Source organism: Otolemur garnettii, unplaced genomic scaffold (assembly GCF_000181295.1).
Source record: "Otolemur garnettii isolate 467f Iridium unplaced genomic scaffold, OtoGar3 scaffold00008, whole genome shotgun sequence".
Classification (NCBI taxonomy): domain Eukaryota; kingdom Metazoa; phylum Chordata; class Mammalia; order Primates; family Galagidae; genus Otolemur; species Otolemur garnettii.
This window is the reverse complement of record NW_003852403.1, coordinates 6,249,206-6,262,472: the sequence shown is the minus strand read 5'-3', so window position 1 is coordinate 6,262,472 and position 13,267 is coordinate 6,249,206. Positions and strand designations below refer to the sequence as shown.

The 13,267-nt window shown below is 45.9% G+C and overlaps 1 protein-coding gene and 1 pseudogene across 1 annotated transcript in view; one reads left to right on the top strand and one right to left on the bottom strand.

Annotated features, from left to right (window-relative positions):
* Positions 1-13,267, top strand: part of ANXA11 (annexin A11) — a 54,301-nt gene that overhangs the window by 6,352 nt on the left and 34,682 nt on the right. The window lies entirely within an intron of this gene.
* Positions 9,722-10,378, bottom strand: LOC111723121 (annotated as a pseudogene).

Below are 13,267 nucleotides of genomic sequence, written 5' to 3'. Positions count from 1 at the left end.
AGCACTAGGAGCTTTCTCTGTTCTCCAAGGAAAATGACAAAGTAGTCAGTACACAAAAATATTCCCTGGGCCAAATGTCAGCTATAAAGACCCGGCCCCCAAGTTGTATGCTCTTCTCTATGCTTGTGTTTTAAGTCACTTAACCTATCAACAGACTGGAATGGCCTACACATTGCTGTATCTTGAGATCCTAGTGAGTAGTTCATTCTCCAAGTCTTGTGTTTACAGATAAAGGCAAATGGCTGGAAAAATGCAGGAAAAAAACCCTTGGCTTACTGAGGCAGTATTGTCAAAAACTCCACATATTTATAATATTTTTCACCTCTGTTTTTTCTTTGGCATGCCTTTGCCCAACCCTTTGGTTTAAATCTTTTCTTTTTCATTTAAAAAGAAATTTGTTTCTCTTATAATCAGCATATGACTGATTATAAGAGAAAGGGAGGCAGAGGCTGTGATAACAGTAGCCAACCTAATTTGGTGGTTTCTGTCCTTGGTAGAGGAATGCAAACTGTTCACACACTAGATATACTTGATTTTACTCCTTGTTTCTTGTTTGTTACTTATAATAATGTGGTTGTTATTTCTTTCCTTTCCAGATTTTTGCTGCCTTGGTTAACTGTCTCATTTTTCTTCCCCACCTGAGCTGTGTTAAGATTCAGGTTTGATTGTGAATGAATGAAGAAACTTTTTTCTCTCTCTCTCTTTAGAAATCAGTGTCCAGGTCGGTTCCATGAGGTTGTCTAGGCACCAAGCTCCTTATGAAACATTCCTCCCAGCATTTTCTGGGGCTGTGGTTTTCAGACTCGAGCTTATATAAGAATAACATGGAAGCCTTGCTAAAACACAGATTCTGGGACCTCACCCCGTATGGTTCTGATTTAGGAGGTCTGTGATAGGACCCGAGAATTTAATTTGTGAGAGGTACCCAGGTTGTGTTGATGTTACTGGTCTTAGGTACACTTTGTATATTTACTTTAGTACTGTCTCAGTGATTTTCAACTGGTGTGCCTTGATAGGATCTTAAGTGTGCCTTGAAAAATTTTAAAGATAATTAATTATTTTTGAAAGAAATTCAAAGCACAGTTTTTTTTTAACTCTTTTTTTGATCAATGTAATTTAAGTGTGCCACGGGAGTTTAGCTATAGGTTCAAGTGTGCCATGAGATAAAAAAGGTTAAAAAACACTGGTCTAGGTGGTTCCCTTACTTACAAGGCCAAGATGGGTCACTTCCACATTTGTGGGATGGGCCCCTGCCTAGCACCTAGGCAGGGCTGGCAAATGCGTAGTTTTTAGTTGGGGCCGCTGTGTGCTAGGCTACAGTGAGTGTTCTGTTATTAAAGCGAGAGAGTGCAGATGGTTGAGGGGGACAACCAGAAGCTTCTGGAACACCACCCACTGCTGTCTTTAATTTGAAACTACTGCTGTGCTTATCAGTGTTGTCATCGGCTGAGCTAGTGTTCCTCAGGTTAGGAAGTGGGAGTAGGATCTAAGACAGTGGCAGTCAGTGTGAACAAGGCAGTCTCTGTCCCTGCGGGCTGGTGCACAAGCTGGCGAGTGCTGCTGCTTAGCTGAAGCTCTGAGTGCCATTGGGCTGCGCCAGGAGTCAGGTCTGGCAACTTTACACTCTGCCCCTGGAGCCACCTCTGAATCTTCCAGGCCTCACAGGGCAAGAGTGGCCCCTCCTGGACCCAACTTGGGGATGGGGCGTTTGCTGCCTCCTCTTGACTTGCTGCCTTCAACTCCAAATAAGACACCTAGGTGACATTTCCTAGAAGCCATTTGAACCCTGAACTGAGCCGGGGGTGGTAATACCCAACCCCTCTCTGCTGTTGTCATCCATGCATAGTGAGTTAAACTAGAGAGAAACTGTCACTCAGGCTCCCCAGGAGCAGATGACACTTCCCTGTGACTTGATTGTGTGGGAGGCAGCAGTTGCCTTCTCACTATCTTTCCCAGGTTAACCTTCATGTTTCCCAAGTCCACACTTCAGCCTGGGAAGTGGGGAGTGAAGCCCACAGACGTGCTGAGTGGTGGGGCGCCAGCCTGGGCCGTAATGCAGCGGCCTAGAAATCAAGAGACATGGTTCCCGTCATTGTCCTGCCCCCAGCCAGTCCTGAGACGTCACGAAGGCCTCTTCCTGCTCTGATGTTTTAGGTTTCCTGTGTAATCCAAAGTGCTACTCACTAAGTGACTGTTTTTTTTTTAGAGATAGAGTCTCCCTTTGTCGCCCTTGGTGGAGTGCTGTAGTGTCACAGCTCACAGCAACCTCCAACTCCTGGGCTTAGGCAATTCTCTTGCCTCAGCCTCCTGAGTAGGTGGGACTACAGGCATTTTCTTTCTTTCTTTTTTTTTTTTGAAACAGAGTTTCACTATGTCATCCTCCGTAGAGTGCTGTATTATCACAGCTCACAGCAACCTCAAACTTTTGGGCTTAAGCAATTCTCTTGCCTCAGCCTCCCAAGTAGCTGGGACTACAGGCGCCTGCCACAACACCTGACTATTTTTTGGTTGTAGTTGTCCTTGTTGTTTGGCAGGCCCGGGCTGGGTTTGAACCTGCCAGTTCCAGTGTATGTGGCTGGCGCCGTAGCCACTGAGCTACAGACGCCAAGCCTCACTAAGTGACTTTTTATTTCTAAGAGGTGTCTTTCTGGCCTACTTGCTGAAGCTCAGCCTTTCTTTGAGGCCTTAGACATCACCTTCTTACCACCATGCTGGCCTGCTTTGCCTGGAATTTCCCCAGGCCGAGCTGCTGCAGGTGGCAGCCCTCAGAGGGTAGAGTCTGAGGCCCAGCCTGGCTAATGATTGACACAGGCTCCAGCTATTTTTAATTCCTGGAGTGTGGGTGGGGAGTTGAACACTTAATAGCTCCTTCTGTAGGCTTTTTGTTTAGTGCCTGAGAAAATTCGGTCAAGGTTTGGTGGAATGCTGCCCTGGGGCTGTCTGACACTTTGGTGACTTATGGCACCTGTGACCCGTGAGGGCAAGGCACTGCTGGGCTGCGCCTGTGCCCAGGGCCCCCACCCTCTTTCCAGAAGAGCTTGGGATGTTCTTACATCCTCTTACATCAGTTAAGGTTCTGCCTTGGGGTGGGAGAGGGAGAGGAGAATGTCCCAGATGTGTCCTCTGTGTCCTCCGGAGTTCCTGGAGACACCCAGGGTGTGTGTGGAAGAGATGAGTCAGGGTCCACTGGTATTCCTGCCAGTATTCACGTGTCAGAAACCTCATGGGCCAGCCCTGTGCCAGGTGGTGGTGGGAGGCAGAGAGGCCTGTCTTACAACCTGCAGTACTGACTCTCTCATTGAGGCCACGAAAATAGAGCCTGGCTATGGCACTTGCTGTGCGTGTGACCTTTGCATTCAAGAGTGATCACTGAGCCTTAGTTCCCTGGGTTTTGAAATGAGGGAGATAATATTTATCAACAGGATCACTGTAAAGGTTAATGAGGTGATGTATGTATTATGTACACATCCGAGGAGTTAGAGAAAGAGGAGCTTTGTTAGAACACTAGAGGAAACATGTTAGGCCAAGTGCCAGGGAGTTCAGGGAGAATGATCAGTGTGTGAGGGGTATCTGGATGGGCTTCCTAGAAGAAGTGGGTTCCATCTGTTCTCAGGGAAGGCCGAGAGACGGGGTGATAGACCAGGTAGAGAGGACCATCTGAGCTGAAGTCCTGAAAAAGGAACGTGGCTGAGTTGTGGATGTGCGTTTTCCGTGGTTCCTCCCATCACACATGTGCCTCTGGCACGTCCATTTCCTTGTCATTCCTCAGTCACCCAGTGTACTCCTGGCCCAGGGCTGTTGGATAGCTTAGCATGCCAGCTGCAGAGGGTCAGCCCATCTCCAGGTGAAGCAGAGTCTCTTTGTCAGCAATCTCTAGGTTCTTGCACTTCCAGTTGCACATGGCCAACAGGGAACTTTTGTCACTTTTGGAGGAGCAGCCCTTGATAAGGGCCAATTGAAGAAGTTTCCTGAGGCTTCAGGGCAGGGCAGGGGTGCCTCAACCTTTTGGGGCTGGAATAAACTCTCTCAAGTATTCTATGTTTGAAGGGGCTGAGCACTGGGTGGGGAAGTGTCAGGGCCTCCCTGGGGGCAGGCAGGGGCTCCCTGCTACCTCCAACCCTTTGGTCTTACCTCCCTCCTTTCCTCCAGTCTGTGGTGAGGGAAGGGTAACCTTCCACTCCCCTGATCGCAAATGTAGATGCTGAGGGTGGGGTGGGGGACTGCTGCTAGCCCTAGCTGAGAGTCACCACACAGAAATGTAGGACACTTGTTGCCTAATCTGCTATTAGCATTTTTGAAGAGATTTAAGGAATCTCTCTTTTGCAGCCCCCCTCTGCTCTAAAATAAAAGTCTGTGAGCTACAAAACCTACAAAATTCCAGCTCCCAGGAGACAGGAGTTGAACACCGAGAGCCCTCTCAGTGAGGCCCACTCATTCATTGAATAGGTGAGGTGGACAAGGCCAGGAGAGGCTTTAGGTTTGCTACGGCCCATCAGAGAGAAGCCAGTTTACAAACACCCTTCTGCTCAGCTTCCAGAGAACACGTTTCCTGAATTCTCCATCGTCCTCCCCACTCTTCCTGGGAATGGTTTTCAAATATTATTGTGTGCATTTTCCTGGAATTGCTCTATTGTGTTTATCTCCCCAGGTAGAGGGAAAGCGTAGGGCAGGCCTGGACTTCGTTTTTACCTTCCCTGTCCCAAGACTCTACTCTGGTGTTCTCATAGGCCCAGGTGGAATTACTGTAAAGTTAATGAAACTTAAGCTTCAGAGCCCCGCTCTGTACTTGCAGAGGCCCTAAAAAGGCTCTGGGAAGGAGTCTTTTATGGTTTATAAAATTTGCAAAAAAGTAAGATGTTTTGTATTCTTTGATTTCTTAAAGAGAGTCCCTAAAATCACGTAAGCTTCCAGCCTCACAAAACCTGGACCTGCTCCTATAGATGCTGGTAAAAATCCCAGAGATTGGCTGGGAGAAGGAGACTCTGGAAGTAAATGGGGTTTTGTTTTAACTTTTACCTAAAAAATATATTTATCTTTTCAGAAAGTAGTTCAATACTATAGGTCAGTTGTGTTGATATCACTCCATTCATAAAGTTAGAAGAATGATGCTTATTATGCCTTTGTAAATGTATATTGTATTTACTGCTACACTATAAAAATATTTCATAATATAATAATGAAAGTCAGATCTATTGACCCAAAAGCTTACAATGAAACCACTGGTCTCCTGATGGGCCCCTACCCTTTGCCCCTCCGGAGCTAACCATTTTTAACTATTTCTTTATCTTTAAGCTTATCTTACTGCATCTTAATTTATCAATTTTGACATTATATGTTGACTTCCTGCTTGGATAGATAAGGAAACAATACATACATCAATATTTAGTACTTATATTACTACAACTGTAAATAATATTGTTCAATGCTGTGCCAAGTAATTCGCCATGAGCAAATATTCAGGGGTACAGCCCTTCATATTCTGTTATTCCCAAAGTGAAAATTTTCCCACCTTTTTGGCCTGATTCTCCAAGTATCTCTTGTTCTAAACTGGACTACTTGCTCCCAGGCCTGTTACTTAACTGTCTCCGAGGTCTTCCATTCGCAGTCTTCCAGGTTAGACTTCCCATTTTCCTGGGTCCTATATATTTTCTTTATTTTCTTTATATATTTTCTCACTTTGCTGGAGTCCTCTGAAAATTCCTTAGAAAAGTACATAGAGGATAAAGGGTTTTTTTTTGTTTTGTTTATTTTTTGTGGCTTTATATGCCTGGAAATGTCTCTATTCCATACTCTGAATAGCAGGTAATTTAGCTGGCGAAAAGGACCAACACAAAAGGAAAGGGGAGAGGCACCCAATATGTGTTCTAGGCCTTTTAGAAAATACGGAGTTATTCCTTTGGCCCTGTCCTTGCAAATCTACAAAAAAAGTGATCACATTGTAGACACCAAGGGCATGCCACACAGATGTCACCATGGCAAAACTGGAAGAGTCTACAGCGTTACCCAGCATGGTGTTGGCCTTGTCGTAAACAAACAAGGGCAAGATTCTTGCCAAGAGAATTAATGTGCACATTGAGTGTTTTAAGCACTCTAAGAGCCGAGATAGCTTCCTGAAATGCATGAAGGAAAATGATCAGAAAAAAGAAGGTAGCCAAAGAGAAAGGTACCTGGATTCAGCTTCTCCACCCTGAGAAGCTCACTCTGTGAGAACCAGCGGAAAGGAGCCTGAGCTGCTCGAACCTATTCCTGTGAATTCTTGTCAAAATGGGTATAAAAAATAAAAGGCTACTGTAAAAATGGTTCTCTTCATTGCAGAGAAGTGTAGTGACTCCTTCTGCAAAGAAATACTTAAAACAAATTTTAATTGTGTTCTTAAAAAAAAAAAAAAAGATTATAAGGTGAAGATAATTTCCCTCCAGAATGTTGAATACATCGTGTTGTCTTCTAGTTTCCACTGTGGTGACTGAAGTCCAGTGTTACTCCAGTTCCCAAGAAAAGCACCTTCATTTTAGTGTCTTGCCTTTGCTACTTGTGTTCTCAAATTTTGCAGTAATAATGCTTTGCTGTCTTTTTTTCAGTCCCTACGTTGTCGCTGGGTGTCCCTTTCACTAGAGAACATCCATTCATTTGTCTATCATTTTGTCTAGCGTTTGTCTATCATTTCTCTTTCCTGTTTGATTTTTATTATTGTTATTCTCTTTTCTGGATTTTCTTGGCTTTCTTTTCTTACCTTTCTGTTGAATTTCTAATTTCATCCCTACTTTAAATTTTTGAAAACTATTCTTATTCTCTTTTCATAACATCTTTTTGTTTTATGGATACAGTATTTTCCCTTACATCTCTGAGGATATTCATTGTATTTTTGCCCTCTACTTCTGTTGATTGTCTCTGTTTCCCTGGTTCCTTTTCTTCCTCAGATGTCCTGTGATCCTTCTCCGTCTGCTTACACGAGGTTGAAAAGCCGATTAGAGTTGCTGGATGGGGTGGTTAGGAGGGGGCAGATTTCATATCATCTCTTCTCCCATCATGTTTTCCTGGAAGGCTGTCATTTCCCCCCAAACGTATCTCTCCTTGGGGGTCTTGCCGTGTTACTTTGGCCTGCAACTTAACCCAAGCTGGTTGTCACTTTTCCCATTTATGAAATGGAGCAAGGTGGGGTGGGTAGGAATGAACTGAATCATCTCTAAGGGGCCTGTGGTGCCCCAGTTTCAGGGTCATGATGGATGGGGTGTGACTGCCCTGCCCTTGCAAATCAGACTGCTGACCATCTCCTCCCTTGGGATTTGCATTGCTGACTGGGCTTGACCTGCCTGGCTATGCAGAACTTACCTGAGAGCCCAGGGCTCACCAGGGTGACTCATGTTAACTGATAATAGGAGTGAACAAACCTTTATGGAGCTCCTATTGTAACACCAGCGGAAGAGGCAGGCACCTGGTTCCCCCTGTCATTGTTAGAAGGGATTTTTTTTGTGATCTTGGTGGTTTAATGCTTCCCTGTCAAAGAAAGCTTGCTGTGTTAGGCAGACTAGTTCACAGAGTACATAGGCCTTTTCAGAGAACACCATGGAAGGATCTGGAGGGAAGAGAGAAGGAATGATCATGGTATATATTTGTCACTTATTTTTTTTATTTTTCAAGACAGTGTCTCACTTTGACGCCCCCATTAGAGTGCTGTGAATCACAGCTTATAGCAACCTCAAACTCTTGGCCTTTAGTAATTCTCTTGCCTCAGCCTCCCAAGTAGCTGGGACTACAGGCTCCTGCTGCAACGCCTGGCTAGTTTTAGAGGTCTTACTCTTGGTTAGGCTGGTCTTGAACTCCTGAGCTCAAGCAATCCACTGCATTGGTCTCCCTGAGTGCTAGGACTACAGGCGTGAGCCACCGTGCCTGGCCTAGTTATTTATTTTCTTATTGTATATTGACAGTTTATATAAGTTTATGCGGCACAAAGTGGTATTACAATTACGAATACAATGTGGAATAATTAAATCAAGCTAGTTAACCTATCCATCTCCTCAAATACTTAACTTTTTTTTTTTTTTTGAGATAGTCTCACTCCATTACCCAGGCTAGAATGCCTTGGCATTAGCCAAGCTCATGGCAACCTCAAACTCCAGGGCTCAAGTGATCCTCCTGCCTCCTGAGTAACTGGGACTATAGACACCCACCACAATGCCCAGCTAGTTTTTTCATTTTTAGTAGAGACTGAGTCTTACTCTTGCTCAGGCTGGTCTTAAACTCTTGAATTGAGCTCAAGGGTTCCTCCCACCTCAGCTTCCCAGAGTGCTGGGATTGTAGGTGTGAGCCACTGTGACAGGGCACTACTTAACATTTTTGTGGAAAGAATATTTGAAATATACTCTCTTGGCAACTTTGAAATGTACAATACTCCATTACTAACTCTATTCACCACACTGCAATGAAATGGTAAAAACATATTCCTTCTGTCCAGCTGTCTGGGGTTTTGTGCCCATAGTTTCTCCCTTTCCCCTACCCCAGGGTATATAGTACATTTATATGTTTATATATGTATTATTTACATTTTTATTTACAGTTTTTCATTGCTGTTGTAACAACTTCCTACAAACATGTGTCTTAAAACCCCAAAAGTTTCTCAGGGAGCAAAACACACATAACATAAAATTAATCATTTTAAGCACTTCTTAGGTGTGCGGCTGGTAGCATTAAGTACATTTGCATTGTTGTGTAACAGTCGCCACCATCCATCTCCAGAACTCTGACGTCTTCCCAGACTCTGTCCGTGTTTAGCACAAACTTCCCATCCCGTCATCTTCCAGCTCCTGGCAACAACGTCTTCATTTCTGTCTCTGTGAATTTAACTCTCCTACATACCTCGCATAAGTAGACTCTTACAATATTCATCCTTTTGTGACTAGCTTATGTCACTTAGCATAATGTGTTCAAGATTCAGCCTTGTTGCAGAATGTGTCAGAATTTCCTTTTTGAGGCTGACATACCCTGTTGAATGAGTTTATTACATTTTGTGTATCCATTCGTCCCCTGATGGTCATTCGGGTTGTTTCTACTTTTTGACTATGGGCAATGCTGTGAATATGAGTGTATAAGCATCTGTTCAAGACCCTGTTTACATTTCCTTTGGTACATGTGTTGAACATCCCAAATCTGAAAATCCAAAAAAAAATTTTTTTTTTTGAAACAGAGTCTTATTGTATTGCCCTCGGTAGAGTGCTGTGGCATCACAGCTCATAGCAACCTCAAACTCTTAGGTTAAACGATTCTCTTGCCTCGGCCTCCCAAGTAGCTGGGCCTACAGGTGCCTGCCACAACGCCTGGCTGTTTTTTGTTTGTAGTTGTCATTGTTGTTTGGTAGGCCCAGGCTGGATTTGAACCTGCCAGCTCTGGTGTATGTGGTGCCCCAGCCGCTGAGCTACAGGCGCCGAGCCTGAAAATCCTAATTTTTTTACACTGATACGGCAATAAAAGGAAATACTCATTGGAACATTTACAATTTTCAGATTTGGGGTGCTCAACAGTAAGTATGAGGCAGATATTCCAAACTCTGAAACAATCTGAAACACTTCTGGTCCCAAGCATTTCAGATAAGGGGTATTCAACCTGCATGCCCAGATGTAGTTCTGTGTTTCATTTTTGAGGAGCCTGCCCTCTTTGTCTCTCTTGGGAGAGCCCAGCACTGGGTGAGTTGGTCACAGAGTGAAGATAGTTCTCCCAGCATGGCAGGCAGATTCAAACGGTTCCATGTGCTGTTTTGAAATCCATCCCACCTGTAGGCTGAGTGACCTGCAGGTTGGACAGACTGCCACATTCCAAAAGCTTCAGCGTTTGTTTCCTTTGTGTCGGGATCTACTTCAGTGATCTCCTGATCCAGGGCTGAGACTTTGGGGACATAGTTGCCTCTCCTCTCTCTCTCCTCCTCCTGCAGTGTGATGGTGATGCCTCTCCCCGGGCCCCTCTGGACCCGCTTCATCAGGTGTGTGACACAGCCTGCTGTCTTGTTGCTGGGAACAATGGCGATCTCTTCACACACGCATTTTGTTCCTGTGGAAGTTTTTGTCTAGATGGGTGTAGTACTTCTCAGTGATGACCCGGGCCACCTTCATCACAGTTCTGGTGAAATGTGGCTTGCGTTGGCAGGTCCTTGGTAAAAGAGGAAGATTTTCTTGTCTTTCAGTTTTATCCCACAGTCTCATGGCTCTCACGGGTCGCATGGTGCTACATTCAAGGTATTGGCAGGGGCGTGTCATCCGGAGTGCTGTGGAGAACCTGTCTCCTTGCCTGTTCTTGCTCCCTGTGACCATCAGCACTCTTTGGCTCGTGGCCTCATCCTCCAAGCATTTCTTTTTCATGCTTGGAATCTCCTTTCCTTTTTATCCTTAATCCAACCAGGAAAGGATCTCTCCTTTTAAGGACCCTTGTAATTGGCTTGGGCCCCCCTAGATGGTGTAAGGTAGGTGCCCCATCTCATAGTTGATAACCTTAATCCCATCCCCAGACAGTCCCTTTGGCCATGTCAAGTGACATATTCACAGGGTCCAGGGGGATTGTTTGGACTAGCAGGGATATCTGACGGGACGTATTCAAGGACACTTAGTAACTTGGTGGCTTAGTCTCAGGCTTTGAAGATCCCTCCACTCTATCTCTTCCCTTATCAGCATTGTCCCCTCACTTTGGGGGCTGGTCCCCTGGTGGGCAGGTACCAGACATGATGAGTTTGGTGTGTGCCAGGCTCTTGAGCCCTCTTCCCCTCTCCAGATGTCAGAGCCTGCCTCTTTGTCCACTTGGGAGAGACCAGCACCGGTGAGTTGGTCACAGAGCAAAGATAGTTCTCCTATACTTTACAAAGCTCCTTCTTCCTACATTCTGCTCTGAAGCATGGAGATTCAGAGAGGTTAAGTTGCCCTGGGAGTATCACGCAGATAGTGGTGGAATTAGGACTCGGGCTGGTGGTTCTTAGGAGTGAGTTAAAATTAACTGAGTACTCAACTTTTGTGTCGGATAGCTTTCTGCATGTATATCGGTATGTTACATCACAGCCATGTAGTAAGATGAATGTATTTCACCATTTTATAGGTGAAGAGCAAGGCGCAGAGAAGTTAAGCAATATGCCCAAGGTTACACAGCTAACAAGTGGTAGAGCTAAAATTGAATCATTGTCATTAGGCTGCAAACCCAGTGGATCATTCTGGTGGCTCAGCAACAGCATTAGAAGATGATAGCAGAGCTGTGTGTAGAATTCATGCAGCAGAACCGAGAAGTGTCTTGTGGCTGCGATGTTTGTGGCTCCTGGTGGGAGAGTGTGGGCTGTGAACAGATGGGGGAACTGGTCTAGAGTGTGGGAGAGGGAGCAGTTGGGGTGTAGAGGGCCTGCCGAGAATCAGGGTTAGACGTTGTGAAAGCCAGTGTCAGGAGGCTCAGATGGGGCGTCCTGGGATGGGCTGTTCAGCTTCCCCTTTCCCCACCCAGCAGAGGGAAGGAGTTGGAGGAGGGGCTTTCCATGTTCATTTCCAACCCCAGCTGAGCCTTTTGTGGGGCTGCATTGTACAGACAGCAACTACTGCAGGGCTCTGAGTGTGGAGCATCCCGGTGAGCTGAGGTCATCTGAGAGAAACTGGGTGGGACTTTGCAAGGAATGGAGAGAGCTGACAGCTAGAGAGGGCAGAAAGGGATGGCTTAGCCACCCTGGGACTCATGCTGGATTGGCATCAGCCCACTCCCTCCTAGGCTGGTCCAGTTCTCTGCTCAGGTGTTGTAACTGGGAGCAGCTTCCCCCATGTAGAAGTGGTAAAGCAAAGGCACAGACCTGTCTTTCCCTTGGACTGAACTGCACTTGCGAAAACAACCCACAGTTTCCCTTTTTGGAGGTGAGTGAGGATGTGTGTGTTTCCTTAGGTCTGTCTTAATCTGTTCAGGTTGCTGTAACAAAATATCATAGACTGGGTGGCTTACAGACAACAAATTTATTGCTCACAGTTCTGGAGGCTGGAAGTCCGAGGTCAAGGTGCCAGTATATTCAGTGTCTGAAGGGGACCTGCTTTCTAGTTCAGAGGTACCTTCTCCCTCCTCACCTAGTTCAGAGGGTGAGGGAGCTCTTTGGGGTCTCTTTTATAAAGGCATTAATCCCATTCATGAGGGTTCCACTCTTATGACCTAATCCCCTTCCAGAGGTCCCATCTCCAAATGCTGTCACGTTGGGCATTAGGATTTTAACAAATAAATTTGGTGTGTCAGGGGGACACAGACTTTCAATCTATAGCAGATCCTGGTCACACTTTAGAGTTAGGACTTGGGTGTACGTGTTTTTTTTTTTTTTTTTTTTTTGGTCACTGCCACTCTGTCTATTATGAGAACCTTGCAGCATCTACCAGGACCATGACCTGAGCCCCCTTCACATTCTGGCCTGGGTGCCAGCCAGATATTAACAAGGTATCTTATGTTCCTGGTGCCTGTACCTTCTTTGTTGCCTGCTTTCCACTCCTCAGAAATCTAGAATTGGGCTTGGCATTTGTCCATATGTTGGCTCTTCTGGGAGCCCGTTTGCTGTGGGAAGGACTTGAAGGGCAGCTCTGGTCACGGAGAGGAATGCATGGCCCATGGCAGGGAGCATTACTGCAAGGAGGGCGACAGAGGGCCCAGCATGGGCTCCCTGTGCCTCATCACATCCGCCTTATGTGGGAAGTGAGCTCTTCCTAACTTTCTCCCTCCCCTTCTCAGCTTCAGGGCCTGGTGTGAGAAAGCAAGTGGGACTAGAGAAGTGTGTCTGTCAGTGCCAGGGCTAGAATGGAAGCTCTGAGGACAGGCTGTGGGTACCCATGGGGTTGGAGCATCATGCAGGCTGAGCCCTGCTTCTGTGGGTCCCTCCTTGGCAGGTGTCCCATACCCTAACACCCATGGCAGTTTCTTGCCTCTGCTACCTCCCCACCTTCCCTCCACGTAGTCCTAGAGCTTAGAGAAGGCCTCAGATAGCCAGGCATGTGGATGGGATGGAAAAAAAATCACCCATTTCCTATTGGTGCTTCTCCATTGGGAGGTTGGAAAATCCAACACAGCCACTCCCGGTGAACTGCACTCCTCCCATCCTCTGCCCTGTCCTGATCTCTCCAACTCCCACCTTCCCCTTCTACCTACTACAGGTCTCTTCCTGGGTATTACCAAATGGCCCAGAGTCTTCTGGAACCCTTTAATCCTGTTCTATTTAATATTGGGGAAAGTGATAAAATAAGATGTTAAATGACATAATGAAAACAAACTGGAGTTGTTTTTTTTTTTT